At 32.7% G+C, this 16,490-nt stretch overlaps 1 long non-coding RNA gene across 2 annotated transcripts in view; it reads left to right on the forward strand.

Moving 5' to 3' along the window:
• The window catches only part of LOC102154855, a 45,672-nt gene that overhangs the window by 20,780 nt on the left and 8,402 nt on the right, over positions 1-16,490 (forward strand). The gene's annotated exons all lie outside the window — the stretch shown is intronic.

Below are 16,490 nucleotides of genomic sequence, written 5' to 3' on the forward strand. Positions count from 1 at the left end.
CTTTTCCATATTAAGCCCATGTCCACATTAGAGAAAACTATTTTCTCTTCTTATTAGCTATTGTTGAAGTGGGCAGTGGTGTGATTTCTATTTCAAGCTTATTGAATTGAGCACCAGAAAAAGCAAATTTTGTGTTATACAATATTACATAATGCATTTCGACATCTAACATAAGTTCCGTTGGAAGTATAGCTCTTTGGGAGTGATTGCAGAGTTGCTTCCCTATTGGAATTTCCTCTATGATTTCAGAAAAAAGAAAAAAAAGGTAATGTGGTGACAATATATACCAAACAAATTCAGTGGTACTTGACAGCTAGTGAGTGCTTGAAAACTCTTGCTTTAATGTGACCAAGTGAAATATACTTAAGATGTCATAAAAAAATTATGATGATGACAATGGAGATAGTTTCAAGGCTAAAACTAGCACTGATACCTGGGTATCTTAGTCAAATTAAAGGCAGATTGAAGTACAGACTTTAACTTGACCAATTATTTAATTATGTGTATTTTGAAAAGCAAATAATTTAAATAATTGTAGATGAGTAATGAGGAACAATTCTTTGTATGAGGCAGCATGATATGGAGGTAAAGAGCAAGGACATGGGGACCAAACTTCCTTCAAACCCTGGTTCTGCCACTTAGGCTATGTGGCCCCAGGCTTGTGACATAGCCTTCTCATGCCTTAGTATCTTCACATGGAGATATGAAAATAATTATAGCACCTACTGAATAGGGTTGATACTAGGATTAAATGATTCAGTGTCTGAAAAGTACATTGAAATAGTGTCAGGTAGTAATTACTAGATAATTGTTTATTAAATAAATAGGTTAACAGTTAATACAAATAGCTGGTATGGCTAAAACCACTGTTGAGATTATGCATCTTGTTGAGCTGGTTCTTGAAGTCTCCATATTTGTTTGTCATTTGCTTTCATGTTTCCCTTTTATTTTCTGCTTCTCCAAATTTGGATGTAATATCTATAGATTAATAATAGAGGGAATTAGAGGGTAAATAATAACTATATAACTAAATATTTCTTGCCTGATAATTGCTCTAACACTAATTCCTAGGAAGTATAATAAATAAACTATGATTCTTTATCATAAAATATATAATCAGTAGATGATATATAAACATTTCTTATGAGGGATCAGTAAACTAGTCACTTATTTTTTTAAAATAAAGGAATCATTAAAGTACTGTCTTTAACAAAATTATTCCTTCTGTACATAAAGGTTTATCAAATTATTAATTCTATACAACTACTTACCCTTGAGATAGTAAAGGGAATTGCACAGTCTCTCCGATAGAATGGCCTGTATGCTGCTGAGTTTATGCTTAGCATAAACTTTTTATATGACATCATGGACACCTCATTGTAAACTAGAACTTGACTCTTAGAATTTGCAAGAATGGGATCTGATAGTGTCTCCCATGGCTTCTTCAGCTTCCCCATGTACGTGTTATAAGAACTAATAGGTGTTCAGCTATACTTATGTGTTAATCATGGGTCAAAGTATTTCATATATATTAAATGTTTATCTTTACAAAACCTTTTGAAATATCTGCTGTTACTATTTTACTGATGAGAAAATTGTGGCAAAGAACAAGTTAAGCAACTTGGTCAAAATCATGAAGAAAGTGGCAGACCTAAAGTTTTAACCCAGACAATTTAGCTTCAAGAAACATGCTTTTAACTATTACAGTATACAGTGTCTCCCCCATTTCATGCATAACACATAAGATGCAAACAATAGTTAGCTTCTGAAGTGGTCACCAAAGTCCATCTTTGGGAGCTGGTATGGGAGGTATTGGTTGAATTATTAACACCACGAACATCATAGTGATACTGAAATTCAACCTTGTAATCAATGTATTTTATTTTTAGTGTAAAGTAGTAAATCAGGCTTAGAAAAAAAGTAGGTAAACATACTTACATATTGTTTTTATTCAGTATCTTTTAAGTCTCACTTTATTGATTTCTAAGATATGCCCCTTTTTAACAATCTACTTTTATTACTTTGAAGACCTGAGGACATACACTTTATAGCATTACCAATCAATATTAAAAGCCATAAAAGTGTTTTCTTTAAATGAGTAAAGCAGGTAGATACCTATAATGTAAAACATCTGTTTGACAGATGTGATTCATAAGCTTTTTTTTTTTTTGGCTTTTTAGAAATATCTTTATGACAAGTTTCCTTAAACACTTCACTGCATTACAGAATGGGCATCAACTCTAAGCTTCTCTTAGCAATTAGCTGTCATTTTAATATGTCTTTTCTGGTAGGTTTTACTATTTCTTCAGTCTTGACTCATGTCTAGGTAAAACATGGCAAAATTAGGAAGATTTCTTACAATAATTCACCCTTGTTCTTACAAAGAACTTTATTAGATGAACAAAATATATTACTATTCCAGAATACTCCAATATATTTCATACAAAGTTTTAAGAAACATTATCATTTCCCTTTTTTATTATTTTTATTCTAAAAATAAAATAAAGCCTATCTAATTTTAAAACTGAGAGTGACCAGAGTTACTTAGTCCAACCCCCTGACTTTTTAAAATCAGCAAACTGAGTTCCAAATGGAGTATTTTTCACTGCTGTAATCTTGGCTTGTGATACAAATGAAAGACTTGACAGCAGGTTGTCTTTTTATATTCGCAGCTGGAGGAGTTTTCTACTCTAGTATTTGAGAAGAAATCATGAGTATATCCCCTAATGAAATATATAATTGTATAATCTCTAAGAGTTAAAGTAAAAGGGTGCTTTGGAATAAGATGAAAGCAACCTGGATTAATTGAAGTTTTCCCAATAATCTTGGGAATAGCTCAGAGAAGTTAATCTTAAAATATTACAGGGATAATTTCTTAATATTTCCTTTTCTCTAATTTACAAATACAGTATATCATACATAACATAAAATACCTGTTAGTCATATTGGTAAGGTTTCTGACGATAGTACACTCTTAGTAGTTAAGTTTTGGGGAAGAGAAAAGTTATACAGATTTCTGACTGTTGACATCCCTATCCACCATGGTGTTCTCAAGGGTCAACTGTACTAACAAACTAAATTCAACACTACATCAAAAGAGTCCTACATCGTGACCAAGTGGGATTTATCCTTGGGATACAAGGTTGGCCTCACACATGCAAATCAATCAATGTGAGACACAATACAGAGTGAGAGACAAGTATTACATCATCATCATCTCAACAAATGCAGAACATTTGACAAAATTCAACATCCAGTCATGTTCAATAAAATCTCTCAAACCTCAACACAATAAAGGCCATCTATGAAAACTCTACAGCTAATATAACCAATGAGTTAAAACTGAAAGATTTTCTTTAAAGATCCAGAACAAGACAAGGATCCCTACTCTCACTACCGCTACTCAACATTGTTCTGCAAGTCCTAGCCAAAGCAATCAGGCAAGAAACAGAAATACAAGGTATAGAAATCATAAAGAAAGAAGTAAAGTTATCTATTTGCAGGTAGAAAGATCATATATGTAGGAAACTGTAAAGACTCCACAAAAAACTACTAAAACAAATTCAGTAAACTTACAGGATACAAAATCAGCATACAAAAGTTGGAGACATTTCTAAAGGTGTTAACAATGAAATATCTAAAAAAGAAATCAAGAAAACAGTTCCATCTACAATAACAACAGGAAGAATAAAATACTTAGGAACCAAAAGAGGTGCAATACTGTATGTTGAAAATTATAAAACACTGATGAAGGAAATTTTCAAAGACACAAATAAATGGAAAGACATTCCATGTTCCTGGAAAAAAAATATTACAGGGTTGTTACTGCTCTGTGACAGTAAACACTGTTCTTTTATACTACAAAACAGTATCTATTGGATATTTCTCATATAAAATGTACAACCAGAGGGAAAATGATTCATGTTAGTGAAAAAAAATTAACACATTATTTAACTTGTATTTTGAGACACGGTGATTTTTAAAAATTTTTAAAAAGCCCTTTTTGTTCATGAAAATAAAACATACACCGCTAGGAATTTTTTAGAAACAAGATTTTAGTATGTGTTTTATTTTTATGGAATTTAAACTGCTATGGAAGAAAGATAAAAAATAAATAAAATTCCACAATAATATATCTCATGGCTGCACTTAGGCATTCTGGAAAATATTTAAAGAAAGATTAAAATGACAGTTTTTTATTTTTGGCTTTGGAGGGTATATAACAGAGTGGAGTCATATAAAAATATCAAGAAGATATAACAATCAGAAGTAAATGTGAAAATTCCACCTGATGCATAAAATCACAAGCTTATAAAAGCATTACCCTAACATAACTCAGGAAAAATCCCTCTTCAAAATGAGATATTGCTGCACTGTAAAATTTCATCAATCACAATTATTGGGTAAGACTATAATTATACTTAAAGGAAAGAAAAAAAGCCTCAAGAGTATTTCTAGAAGTATAAGTGTTCATAATCTGGGTAAAAATATTGTTTCTCTGACTAAAAATCTAAAAATGGAGTTGGGTTGCATTATAACTCTTTTATTGGTGATTGCTAATAAAAATATATGACCAGAAAAGTAGATATTGATGGCAAAGATATTAGGAAACAGCGTAATTTTGTATAATGTGATCTGAAGTATATTATAATCTATATAGAAAATGAGAATAAAATGTTTGTCTAGTGGGGATATTATTTTGCTTTAAATATTCAGTAACTTTTAGCAATTTACCTAATTTAAACATAAATTAATTGGAAGGAAGCTTAACTATAAGCTGGAGAAATAGACGGTGAATCTATTATATAGAAAGTAATCACAGTAAAAATGAAATGACCTGTTTCTTATCTTTAATCAGCTGAAGAGTATTATATGTGCAATCTCCATGTGGTAAGATGTTATAATAATAATAATAATTATTATTATTATTAATAATAATTATTATTATTATATGTTATAATTTAATTTCCTTTACTATGGAAGCTAAATAGACATAAAAAGTTAAGCTGAATATTTTTTCATTCTGGGAGAGGAAAGATCATTGGATACTATGGTTTTTTTTTTAAGATTTTATTATTTGTTTGATAAAAAGAGAGCAAGTAAGGGAAGGAGCAGAGGGGAGGGAGACAATCTCTAGCAGACTCCTTGCTGAGCATGGAGTCTGACTCAGGGCTCAGTCTCAGGACCCTGAGATCATGACCTGAGCCAAAATCAAGAGTGGGATCCTTAACTAACTGAGCCATCCAGGTGCTCCTTTACTTGTTTATTTTTTAGTAAATATGGCTTGAGTGATTGGAAAAACTATAAAATGCTTGATAGTTACATAAATATTTTAAATGGGTACTTTTTCCTTATAAGGAGACAAACTTTAATACAAGAGACATTCTTGTGAAATCTATGCAAGAAAAGAGTACAAGATTTAGGATAATTTATCTAGGAAACATCAATAATAATGAAAACAACCCCAGGTGCAGGTGCATATGAATTCTTTGGAAATTTTTAAAGTGTACACTTCAAGAACTTAGCACACATGAATTGGAGATATAAAAGTTGAAAGATTTTAATATGTAATACCTAATTGGTGAGAAGTTCAAATAATTGTCATGATGCAATGAATGATCCAGAATGTAGTCATTATAGCCTCATTCAGAGAGGAACATAGATTTTTCAGAAAGTTCAAGATTAACGGCTCATAGGACAGTTACTTCATGTGAGATGTGTCACATTTAGCCTGGAGAACAGGAAATACTAAATGTGTCACATTTAGCCTGGAGAACAGGAAATACTCGTAGATAGAATGAAAAGAGAAATATTAGAAGATGAGTAATAACAGGGATTACTAATGCCCATTTCTTTGTGCTTTTCCTTCATACTTTTCTCACTAGTAAGTATATCTCATCCCTCATCATACCATTAATGTGCTACGTTAGCCTCTTTATCACAAAAATGTTTGAGATTTGGAGAATTTCATTTGTAAAATCTAGCCAGTATGTTTATCGTCATACACTAAGTCACAATCCAGCCCTTGTCATTCTTAGTTATTGTGAAAGCTCTGATGAATAGAATAATGGTTTTATCTTCTCTTATTAAACTGGCAGACGGGTATATTATACTCAGTGTACACTATGAATAATGCCATTTATAGTTTCGCTTTCAACAATAATGTTGAAACCAAGTGCATTAATTTATGAGAATTGAGTAAGACACTTATGACTAAATTGTTTTTCAATGTGATAGAAGGAACATGTCCTAGAACAGGCAGCGATAGTCTAAATTCCAGTTACTTTCATTTAAAATGATCTTCTGATCCCCATTTTTTTCTATTGTAAGATATATCTTGTCATTTTGTTTTTTTAACCTACCAGGAACACTATTGCTCTAGTAATAGAATACTAATTTTCCTTTACATGCAGTGTTGTTGGGAATGTCTTCTCTAAGATCATATATCTGATTGGCACTGCCAAACAGAGATCAGTTTTCCTAGCCAGGGTGTGATCAGGTTATCTCCCTTGGGAATATGAACTTTGAGCCAAATGTAGATGCAAGAACAATCATTTTATTTCAATGAGCTTATCTAGTGGTTACTGGTACCAAGATCTCAAGAGTCCTTCTAGTTCCTATCCCCTCCAAAACCCAGTTCTTCAACTTTTTCTTTTATTTTGTGACATAATCCTGTTTCCTTCCAGTAATTTCCTTTTTGCTGAATTTAGCCAGAGTTGATTTACTTTACTTTCAAAAAAGAAATTTGACTTTCAGCACTATTGCATTTGTTCATTACTACCCCTCATTTACTATTCTTTCATTAACTCACTCATCTAATAAAAATACATTGTACAATAAGTCAATCGGAGAAGGACAAACATTCATTTGGGGAATATAAAAAATAGTAAAAGGAAATAAAGGGGAAAGGAGAAAAAATGAGTGGGAAATATCAGAAAGGGAGACAGAACATGAAAGACTCCTAACTCTGGGAAACGAACTAGGGGTGGTGGAAGGGGGGAGGTGGGTGGGGGGTGGGGGTGACTGGGTGATGGGCACTGAGGTGGACACTTGACGGATGAGCACTGGGTGTTATTCTATGTTGGCAAATTGAACACCAATAAAAAATATATTTATAAAAATAAAATAAAATACATTGTGGAGATGTCTGAAATGCAATTAGAAAAACATATTTCTTCCCTTAAGGAATTTGACATCTGATGAGATAGACCAGATAGTAAATATTTTAGGCTTGTGTGCCATATTATCTTTGTTTCAGCTACTCTGAAGGTATAGTACAAAGGCAGTAATAGACAACACGTGAATGAAATGAGGGGGATGTATTACAATAAAACTTAAATAGACACGATGATATGTATATTTCATAAAATTTTTATATTCTTAAAGTATTTTTTAAAAATTTAGCTGTTTAAAAAAGTTAAGAAACATTCTTAGCTTGTGAGACATACAGAAATAGGCAGAACAGATTTTTGTGGATTCCTGAGATGCACAGAAAAAGCAGTTACTTGTAAGCAGTAGAGTTAAGTAGTTGAGCAAGGAGAGCTGTTTTAGTGATAAATACAAGGCAGCATGGAGTTGTAGCGGTATGACCCTAACTTGGTATTTGAAGGAAGAAAAAAAGAATGAGGGAAGCCTTTCTGAAGGAATTGCATTAAGCTGTACCTTGAGAGTAGAGCAGGAGTAAAGTAACAGAAGAGGAGACAACAGAGTGTTCCAATCAGAGGGATTTGATTTCAAATCAGCAATTATGAGTGCCCATAAGAAAGGCAAAGTATTACAACTTAATGTGGTTGCACACATGTCCTGGAGAGTGTGAGAACAGAAAGTAGTTGGAAGAGGGGCCTGGAAAGTAGAGCTAGAGTCTTAGGACCTTGACACTTAGTTTTCTTATGGAGATACTGAACACATACTTATCACTCCAGCAGAAAGAGGTAGTTCCAGGGTGCGTGGTAGGAGAGGACAACCTTTGAAGAACAGCTAATAAGAATTAGCCATTTTGAGACACGGGGGTGGTTCAGTCATTTATATATCTGGACTCTTGATTTTGGCTCATCAGGTCATGATCTCAAGGTCATGATCTCAAGGTCATAAGATCAAGCCCCATGTTGGGCTCCATAATCAGGGAAGAGTCTGCTGAAGATTCTCTCTCTCCCTCTCCCGGCCCACTTGTACACCCCCACTCTCTATAAAATAAATACATAAATATTTTTTAAAAAAGAATTAGTCATTATAAGATAAAGTGAATATTATTATATGTCCTAACATTTTATGTTTTCCTTTTGTGTGCTATTTATTTTAAATTCTTATGGGAAAGAATGTAAAACAATATTCAGTTCCTCTAAAATTTTAATTTCGATCAATTTGCAGCTTGGTTATGTATTGTGGATTTCAATTTAAGGGCAGTAGGGACTCATTGAAAGCCTTTAAGCAGGAAAAACATGATATGATCTTCATTTTTGAAACACGACTCTGGTTTTCATATAGATATGACTTAAGGGATTGTGACCTTCCATTAGAGAGAGAGATGATGATGGCCTAAAATAAAGAAGTGACTGTGCGAATAGACAAATGGTCCACCTCTAGTGCTATAAAATGGAGATTAGAAAACACTAAGGAACTCTCTGATACGGAGAGTAATTGTGAAGATAGAGGCAAGGATGACTGCTAGGTTTCTGACTGGCACAGCCTCTATGGACATCTTCACTGCATAGGAAACATAAGAAAGAAAGCAGATTATGCAGGGAAAAGAGTTTGAATTTGACACATTGAGGCTGGTGTGCCTTTAGACTTCCATATAAAGATAATGAGTAGGTTGTTGGATATACCAGAAAAGAGATCTGGATTACTGCATTTGCTGTATAACACAGTGTTTTGGAAATTTATTATAATTTGCTAAACTCATATAATGTGTCAGGTATTTTGCTGAGATCTTTGCATGCATTTTTCACTAATCTCCACAAAACCTGCAGCCTTACTGTTATTATTACTATTATTGCTACACTATTAGTGAGAAACTGAAGATTTTATAGGTCACGTAACTTACTAAAATTATTGGAGTTAGAAGTAGATGGCAAAGAAGTGATTTGTGCATTGAATTTTTTAGTTTTAAGAAGCAACACTCTTAATTACTATGCTGATTCAAACAAGTATAATATGAGAAATGGTTTCTTTCCAGGTTGAAGTAATTCGGGGAAGAAAAGTCAGGCAAGATCCTCTTATTTCAGGAAGACAATGAGAACAATAAGAGTGGTGCAGTCTGCCAAGTGTTTTAAACATTTCCAATAAGCGATACAAATAGTAGAATGATTGATTATAAATGTTATTCCTGTAAATCTACTTAAAGGTTATCTGCTTAGATTCTATGAAATTTCAATGTATCATGGGCCCTTTTACACATTGTTCAGGAATTTGCCCAAATCAGCTGGTATGAGCTAATAGACTTTCTCATCCCAAATCATGACTAGTAATATTTCTTTTGACCATTATGGGTACCTAATTCAACATCAGTAGCTAATACTAAGTATAACAAGTATGTGACATGATGATGACACTGTGTGTATGTATAATGATTACTCTCTCTTGGGTTAGTATGACAGATCAGCTTAGACTAAGATTTTCCTACAGAAACAAGAAATGTATTTAAAGATTGCAAGAGGTAAATAACCATCTCTCTTTTTCTGTCATCAAAATTGAAACCGACAAAATGTGTTGGATGCTAAAAATTGTTAATATATAAATTCTACAGAATACTCTCATCTCCCCATTCTGCCCACTAATATAATTTATAATGCAGTAATAGCCATCGATTCTTGGGCATGTGATGCCATAAAAGCTCCCCATCCTCTTCTCCCTGTAGACACTTTAGAATGATTCATGCCATTAGGTAACAGGTAGTTTTCTTTGTTACATAGATTTCACACAGTGAATGATAATGACTAAGTGGAGAACTGCACACCTCAATTTGGACTAATGTATACAGGAGCTATTGGAACTAAAAATCAAATGTGAAATTCCTTATCCATCAAGAAAAAAGTAACAATTTGATAAATAAGGAGAATCATAAATTCCCTCTTTATCAGGGCTTTTCAATTTTGAAATTATTAATAGTATTTTGGACTGAGTTATTCTTTGTTGTGGAGGACTCTAACAAAATTATTTATTTATTTTAATATTGTGTTTCAACAGGTTGATTTATTTTAAAAGATTTTATTTATTAATGAGAGACAGAGAGAGAAAGAGAGAGAGAAAGGCAGAGACACAGGCAGAGGGAGAAGAGGCTCCATGCAGGGAGCCCAACGTTGGACTCAATCCCAGGTCTCCAGGATCAAGCCCTGGGCTGAAGGTGGCGCTAAACCGCTGAGCCACCTGGGCCACCCCAACTCTAATGAATTTAAATACCATACCTGGATTCCACCCACTAGATTCTTTTTTTTTTTTTAATTTATTTTTTATTGGTGTTCAATTCACTAACATACAGAATAACCCCCAGTGCCCGTCACCCATTCACTCCCACCCCCCGCCCTCCTCCCCTTCCACCACCCCTAGTTCGTTTCCCAGAGTTAGCAGTCTTTACGTTCTGTCTCCCTTTCTGATATTTCCCACACATTTCTTCCCCCTTCCCTTATATTCCCTTTCACTATTATTTATATTCCCCACTAGATTCTTGTAGTGCCTGCTCCATCATGACCATCAAAAATGTCTTCAGATATTGCCAGACATCCCCTATGGGGCAAATTTGTTCCTGGCTAAGAACTGCTGCTTGATATAAAATGTCCTAAATCATAATAGTGCCCATAATGTATTTACTTCATATTTTTGCCTCATTTATTAACATTAATCAAATGATAAAGATACATAGAGTCTTTATCAGACATATTTTGTGGGCAAATTGAATGGAATTAGTGAATATAAGATATAAAAACTATATCAGGGTATATTAAGATACTGAGAATTTTGTCATCTGTGAAATTTTAATAGGTGCGTTTGATTTAATACAATTACTTTTGAGAATTTTTCCATTCTGCAGGAAAATTAACCCTCAAGTAGATAAGGTTAGAGGATACATGTAGGAGAAATGAGAAAACAATAAATATTAAAAAGAGAAATATAAAAGAGTTATAGGGCAAGGAAAAAGGAAAATAATTGGAAGTTGGAGAATGCAATTATCAAAGCTCTTCTTTCAAGAAACAATGGTCTCTGAGCTCACTTCAGAAAAAATTTAAGTCACATGTGGTGGAACTCACTGTTTCAGTTTTGCACAGATTTATTGTTCTGCTCTGCATCAGACAGGAAAATTATGCAATCTTGAACAATTAGAATATTCTGAGTGAATAGCAGTAAAACTACTTACCAGCATGCTTTTGCTTTTACATAAAATGTCTGCTTTCCTCTCTGACCTTATTTTTGTCTACTCACCTTTACAGACACACATAGATTGCAGGATTGCTATAAACATTTTTTAGTAACAGCTTAGGAACTCACTTCCTAGCGCTTTTAAAGTCATCACATTTGATATGCACCTAATTACATTGTATACTGTGTTCTTTGCTGTCAGCTGAATTCTGTTTTTTTTTATCTCTTCAACTGTATTGTAACATTTCTTTTTAAATAACTGTATTGTAATTTGTTTGAAAATATATATATTCTATATATTCTATATTCTATATTCTATATTCTATATTCTATATTCTATATATATTCTATATTCTATATATTCTATATAGATAGATATTCTCTCTCTCTCTCTCTCACACATACACACATGCACACACACACACATGCACACACACACACACACGGAAATATCATGCCCCAAGCCCATGTCCTCAGGAACTTGTTTTCTTGTCATTGGCCATAGGATCACTATTCTTTCCTTTTAATTAATAAGTTACCTTTCAATGGAAATTATACACTAAGCATATTTATTAAATATGTGTCATCTTATGAAAATTTAAAAATTTTGATAATGAAAGTAATCTTGGATATTTCCGAAATTAGATGCAGAAACTATTTTTGTCAGGCAAGTCTTTGCTTACCACCAAACTATACAACATTATTGTTTAAACTTCAATGTTTAGAACATACTTTCTAGATTAAAGTTAGAATATATATATGTACACGTATGTCTGTGTATGTGTATATATGTATATGTACCTCTCAATACCCCAACAAGCTTATGAAGAAAATATAGGAGTCTTTTTCCAAGTTTCAAAGCACAAGATTATATATTCTCCTAAAGAATGCCCAAGCTAATTTCTAACTACCTATAAAATGGTATATATGACATTTGGGGTTTTATTCAGAAGATTGCCTATCATTTTCCAGAAATGATCATTACTATTATTCTAATGAAATAATACATTCTCATTTATTGAGCCCATTCAGGGAATATAATACTATTTGTAGAAAGATGATTAAAAATAATCTTAATTCTACTTTATATTATAAACAACTTTCCTAATAAAATAATATGCACATAATATTTAAAGGACCATAAATAAAGGATTTCTTTTTTAAAAAATTGACTCTTACCTTGGTCTCTAACTTAAACCTAACTTCTTAACCATAAGTTGTTCTGATAATGGAAATGAAAAAAATTTTCAGATTTTATATGAATAATAACTTTTCATTTTAGATTGCTACAGTAATATATTCATAAACTAACTAGACATGAATACACATTCATATAAATAAACTATTGTTTAGATGAATAAATGGGGATAAGGGACACATTTTCCTTAACGAATAGTCTCAAATTTTATGTTTGTGTATATACATACGTATATACATATATATATCCACACACTCATATACTCATATATGTCTATATATATATATACACACACGCACTCATCTATAATAGAACCCAGACATAAATCCATATAAATATAGCCAATTGAACATTGACAAAGGAGTAAAGGCAATAGGGAGGAGAAAAAATCTTTTCAATATATGCTGGAACGACTAGACATCCACATGCAAAAAAATAATTTTCCACTTGGAGTTAAAAACCATACATTTGCTTATTTTGTTGCTAAAATTATCTTAGTTTTGGTTGTTGAGAGCTTTTACAAATTGATTCCTGTGCTGCTTCAACATACTCCCATAAATTTTTTTAGCTGTTTTTTTTTTTTTTAATTATCTGGCACTATCTGGATGATGTGCCTTAGTGCAGAATCAACCATTTTTTCAAGGAGACCTGATTTCTTTCATTGGAAAAGGATACCTAATATCTTTTGAACATTGGTAAAAATTATTTTTATTTTCTTTTAAGATTTTATTTTTAAATGATCTCTATAACCAGTATGTAGTTTGAACTCACAACCCCAAGATCAAGAGTTGCATGCTCTACCAACTGAGCCAGCCAGGTGTCCCTGAACATTGATAAAAATTATTATTAAATTATTATAAAATTAAAATTATTTCATAATTCCATTATTATGGAAAAAAAACTAAAATTATTACAGAATTTTTTATTTTAAGTCAACTGGCTACATGTGTTTTGGAAGCTAGACAATGAGATTAGATGGTCTAGGTTCTGTTTTACTAGTTCTGGACATCACTGATTATATTCAGATATATTCTGGAGAAGTGAGTAAGCACTCAGAGACTAGAGATTATCTTTTGGGGGCCAAATCTTAGCTCTGTGACTTATTTTGGCAAATTATTTAACTCCTCTTATCTTCAGTTCCTCATCTGCAAAATGGAGATCATGTCTCCATTTTATAGTGCTACTGTTAGAATTGAGACCGACCAAGAACAGTGCTTGGTACAGAGTGGCTCTCCCAATGCGTTGGAGTCCCTTTGTTGAGTTAACTGATTGCCAGAGTTCAGAGCAGATGAGGAGCCCAAAATGTCAGATTTAGCACTCTGATCCCTTGTTTTTGGTGATATTTTTAATTTCTATAAATAATATGGCCTTTTGAAATGAATGAATGAAATGAATGAAACAAATATGATAATTTGTTCTCTATTGATACAAATTACAAGAAATTCTTGTTTTTTAATAGATTTAATCCATTTACTTTAGAAATTTTCTATCAACAACTCACCTGCTATTCACACAAAATTGTAGTGTTTACATCTCATCTTGAATTCATGCCATGTGGTCTGTGATAGAATGGGCAGCATGCTGATACAATCATGTTTTTAAAATGGGCAAGTACCTACAAGCTGTGGTAATTCCAAATTCCAGGATAAACCTAACATGGAGCCAAGCTATGCTAGGTTCTGTAATTTTAACAGCTGTTATGTGAATGCAATGAATTTTTCATTTTAGAGCTTCTCAAGTATACATATATATGTGTGTGTGTTTATCTTTGTGTAAACATCATAAGCAACTGAAAATAAACATTTAACCCTTTAAATTCTAAATCTATGTAAAAGCTGTGGGCAATAACATCTGTATAATGACCTCAGTGCAATTATGTTTTAATGACCATTATATTAGTTTTCTATTGATGCATAACAAGTTACTTCAGATAATGCTTAAGACATACATTTATTATCTTGCAGTCTGCATGAGTCAGGAGTCTGGGCTGCTTAATTGGGTCCCATTCTCAGTTATCACAGGCTGAATGAAGGTGTTGGTCAGTGGCTACATACTCATTCGAAGTTCGGGGTCCTCTTCTAAGCTTATTCAAGTTACTGGTACAGTTCAATTCCTTGTATTTATAGGACTAAGACCCTCAGATTCTAGAAGCTGTCTTCTAAATAGATGGTTTTAAAATTGGCTTTTGGTTTTTCAAGGTCCGGGATAAGCATTTTGGTTGCTCTTTTATAAAATGCCTAGACCCGTTTTAAAAGAGCTCACATGGTTAGGTCATATGCCCCCAGCATAATCTTCTTTTGGTTAGAAACCTTAATTATATATTTAAAAATGTCTTTACTTTCTGTCATATTCTGTTGATTAAAATAGGGGAAAGATAGAGAATATCTGCAAAAAAGTCTACAGCTAACATCTTTCTTAATGTTGATAAACTCAAAGTTTCCTTCTCAGATCAGGTTCAAGACAAGGGTGTCCCTTCTCACCACTACTTTTCAATATTGTACTGGAAGTCTAGCTAAGGCAATAAGATGATAAAGGAAAAAGATACAGATTGGTAAAGCTGAAACAAAAATCCCTTTGTTTGCAGATGACATGGTCATCTATATAGAGCTGAAAGAATTGATAAGAGAAATTCTGGGAATTACTAAGTGATTATAGTAAGGTTGCAATACACAGGAGTAATATATAAAAGTCACTTTCCTATATACTAAGAATGAACAAATGGAATTTGAAATTAAAAATACAATACTATTCATATTAGTAACCAAAAATTGAAATACTTAGGTATAAATCCAACAAAATACACACATGATCTATGTGAGGAAAACTCTCAAAGTCTGATGAACAAAATCAAGGAAATAAATGTAGAGATATTCTATATTCATAGATAGAAACACTCAATATTGTCAAGATGTCAGTTCTTCCCAAATTGATTTATAGATTCAATGCAATCCCAATTAAAATTCCAGCAAGTTGTTTTTGTGTGTGTGTGTGGATATTGACTAAGTGATTATAAAGTTTATACGAAAGAAAAAGATCCAGAATAGCCAACACAATTGAAGAACACATTTGGAGGAGTTACTATCTGATTCAGGACTTAAAGCTATGAAAATCAAGACAGCATGGTATTAGGGAAAGAACAGACAAATAGAACAATGTAACAGAATAGAGAGCCCAGATAGAGACCCGCATAAAATAGTCAATTGATCTTTGACAAAGCAGCAAGAGCCGTAAAAGGGAACTAAGTCTTTGAACAAATGGTTTTGGAACAAGTGAACATCCACATGCAAAAGAATGAATCTAGACACAGACTTTATATACTTTCCAAAGACTAACTCAGAGTCAATCATAGATCTAAATGCAAAACTTTAAACTCCTAGAAGATAACAGGGGAAAACCTAGATAACCTTGGAGTATGGCTATGATTTTTTAGATATAGCACCGAAGGCAAGGTCCATGTAGAAAGAATTAATACACTGGACTTAAATGAAAAAAAAAATCTACTCTGTGAAAGACATGAGAAGACAAGCCACAAAGTAGAAGAAAATATTTGCCAAAGACACGTCTGATAAGGATTATTATCCAAACTATACAAAGAATTTTTAAACCTCAATAATATGAAAACAATCCAGTTAAAAAATTAGCAAGAGATCTAAATAGACACCTCATCAAAAAAGACTTACAGATGACAAATAAGCACATATGAAAAGATGCTCCACGTCATATATCATTAAGGAAACGCAGCTAAAACAACGACAAGATACCAATACACACCTATTAGAATGACCAAAATCCATGACACTGACAACATTAAATGCTGTAAGGTTTTAGAACAAAAGGAACTTTCATTTGTTGCTGGTAGGATTTGGTGCTGGCACAGCCACTTTGGAAGACAGTTTGGCAGTTTCTTGCAAACTAGACATGCTTTTGCCAGATGATCCAG

The sequence above is a fragment of the Canis lupus genome, chromosome 15 (genome assembly GCF_011100685.1).
Source record: "Canis lupus familiaris isolate Mischka breed German Shepherd chromosome 15, alternate assembly UU_Cfam_GSD_1.0, whole genome shotgun sequence".
Lineage (NCBI taxonomy): Eukaryota > Metazoa > Chordata > Mammalia > Carnivora > Canidae > Canis > Canis lupus.